The sequence below is a fragment of the Peromyscus californicus genome, unplaced genomic scaffold (genome assembly GCF_007827085.1).
Source record: "Peromyscus californicus insignis strain IS unplaced genomic scaffold, ASM782708v3 Scaffold_9__1_contigs__length_137607984, whole genome shotgun sequence".
NCBI lineage: Eukaryota > Metazoa > Chordata > Mammalia > Rodentia > Cricetidae > Peromyscus > Peromyscus californicus.
The window spans coordinates 109,770,481-109,773,596 of NW_026294617.1; the positions used below are offsets into that span (position 1 = coordinate 109,770,481).

The following is a 3,116-nucleotide window of genomic DNA, read 5'->3' on the forward strand; positions in this document are numbered from 1 at the left end:
CAACAACAAAGCATCATAGTGCCTACACTGAAACAGGAAAGTGAGACCCATTCCATGGAAGAGAGATCAACAGCCAATCTCTTAGAGAAAGCTACATGGCAGATCTAGACTTTAGAACAACTCTTAAAATTTCAGTGAACTAAAGTGTGACATAAAACAAAGAAAATTATTGTGTCTGAGCAAAATGAAAATATCTACAAGGAGCTTTAATCAGTATTACCACAGTGGGAAGAACAGATGAAGAGGCTTAATCACCCCTCCCTCACCCTGTCTACCTCAAAGGGTGTGTCTTAGGGTTACTATTGCTGTGATAAAACACCATGACCAAAGTAACTTTTTATTTGGCTTACACTTCCACATCACTGTTCATCATTGAAAAAAGCAGAACAAAACTCAAACAGGTCAGAATCCTGGAGACAGGACCTTATACAGAGGCCATGGAGAAATGTTCCTTAACTGGATTGCTCAGCCTGCTTTCTAATAGAACTAAGGAGCAGGGATAGCACCACCCATAATATTATGAGCCCTCCCCCATCAATCACTAATTAAGAAAATGCTATACAGCCTTATCTTATGGATGGATTTTCTCAATTGAAAGAAGTTCCATTCTTTCAAGAAAACTCTAGCTTGTGTCAAGTTGACATAAAACTAGCCATCACAATTGACCCCTCGTCAACTTGACACACAAATACATCACTGTTAAGCCATAATCTTTCCATTCTTGTTCTCTCCTAAGATAAAACATTAATATCTACAATGTAGTGTAAGCATTCCACAGTCTTTAAAAATTCAAACATTTAGAAATGCAGCCTCTTTCAAATAGCCAGTATCTTTTAAAATCTTAAATATTTTAAAACTCAGTCTCTCAACTGTGGGTTCCTGTAAAGTCAAAAGTAAATTAAATACTTTCTCACATACTTACCTGGCAGGGGAGACACCATCATGATCAAGCAGGTGGTTTTCTCAGGGCGAGGCTCACCCATTGCACTTGGGGTATGTTGACCCCTGCGATTTCCCCAAATGGGGGAAACTCGATTGCATAATTTATGGTAGTGGGGGACTGCGTGCGTGCTCTCCCCTGAAAAAGAAAAAAAAAAAAAACACTTTCTCACTTAAAGAAGGAAAAACCAGGACACAGCCACAATCTGAACAGAGCAAACCCAAATTCCGACAGTATAAGTAACTCAATATCTGAAGTCTAGGATTCACTGACAATCTTCTGGGCTTCTGTGAGAGGCTTGGGTCACTTCTCCAGCCGTGCCCTCTTCAACTCCCACTGGTTCCATTCCACTACCGATGCTGTTCTTGGTGGTTATCCCAACAGTACTGGCATCTTCAAAACTTCTGGAGTCCCTTGCTGCAACTGGGCTGCACTTTCACCAGTAGCCTCTCCTGGGCTCTATTCAGGGACTCCATCCCTACCACATATCGCCAAGCCTCAGCTGTTCTCCATGATACCTTCAAGTTGTCAAAACCAGAACCACCTTGGTGACTTACAACACCAAGTTCCCCTGCCAGTATGAGGTACAGTCTTGGCCACTTCTGGAATACAGCTTCTGTGTGCTGATCCAGAGGAAACACTTCCCAAAAGACTTCACCTCAGTGATGCTGGTCTCAATCTCAGCTGATCCTTCAGCCCCAGATTACCAGCATCCATTATCTCAGCTAAGCAAAGGATTTACTTTAGTGGTTCTGGTCTTTGTTAATTGCAGCTGATTCTTCAGCTCCATTTGACCAGACACCACAGATTCTTCACACAAAAGTCCTGGTAGAGTCTTTGCTTCCCTCTGAAACTTCACAAGCCAGGCCTCCATCATCTGCACTGCTTTCAACATCCTTATCTTCCAAGCTCCTGCAAGACAGCTCACAGCACTCTTAACACTTAATGTCTTTTCCAACCCAAAGTTCCAATGTACTTCCACAAAAAAACATGGTCTGTCACTGCAATGCCCCACTATCCAGGTACCTAGTTAGGGTTACTATTTCTGTGATGAAATGTCATAACCAAAGTGACTTGGGGAGGTGGGTATTTAGCTTTCACTTCCATCACTCATCATTTCACTTTCTTCATCATTGAAGAAAGTCAGGACAGGAACTCAAACAAGGCAGGAACCCAGAGTCAGGACCTGATGCAGAGGCCATGGAAGAGAGTTCCTTAACTGACTTGTTCCTCATGGCTTACTTAGCCTGCTTTCTTTTAGAACCCAGTACCACCAACCCATGCACAGCACCAACTACAACTACCTCCCCAGCCATCACTAATTAAGAATATGCCTTATATTCTTTTAGATCTTTTAGAAGCATTTTCCTCAACTGAGGTTCACTCCTTTCAAATAAATCTAGCTTGTGTCAAGTTGACAGCACAAAATGATTTTTATAGAATAGAGAAAGTAGGTAGAGGACTAGGTTTTACACTGTGGTCTATTGAGTCCTCTTGGTCAGGCCAGTGGTCTGACTGATCATTATCCCATTCTGATTCTGTAAGGGGTTCTGGAAAAGTCAGTATCTCTGTGACCACTTCAATGGAACATTTCCATGAGATGGTGGCCCCCATTCCTATCTTAGGTTATGGTCCTCAGTAGTATAGTAATCTGTCTTTGGGGGTTCACCATTCTTGGAAGTAGTTTTGACCTCCTACCATTGTTGTGTAATACTATTCCTTGGGAGACATGAACAAACATCTACTTACCTCAGATAGGCAACTGATGACAGAGCAAAGTAGGAATACCACCAAAGTTCAACTTGGTGAACCAATGAGTTTTATTGGTGTTATTTAGCAGAATGTGGGTGAGGGGTTATTTAAAGGAGCAGAAATGACCCAGACTCTAGCATTATAAAAAGCCCACTCCAACGTAAGTGACACCCTGGGGCATACTAAACAACTTGCAGGCTCTTCAACAGGTTGGATAGTGTAGTGTCTCTTTCAGGTAACTCAGGTGCTCTGAGTCTCTTCTGGTAGCTCAGTTGATCTCTTCTTTTATGTGGCTTTTGAACTCTGCTTCTGACAGGCAACTTAACTGCTCTGAGCCTCTTCTAAACAGCTCAGATGGTCTGAGAGTGTCTCTCAGCTGTCCTTATAGCTTAAATAGGCTTGAGGAAGGAGGAGCCTAGTGAAT

The 3,116-nt window shown here is 42.4% G+C and overlaps 1 non-coding gene across 1 annotated transcript; it reads left to right on the forward strand.

The window, feature by feature from the left end:
- Positions 1-914: 914 nt before the first annotated feature.
- On the forward strand, positions 915-1,081 carry LOC128106834 (U1 spliceosomal RNA). The gene has a single exon (XR_008216879.1). It is a non-coding gene; the product is annotated as a U1 spliceosomal RNA (small nuclear RNA).
- Positions 1,082-3,116: the final 2,035 nt, after the last annotated feature.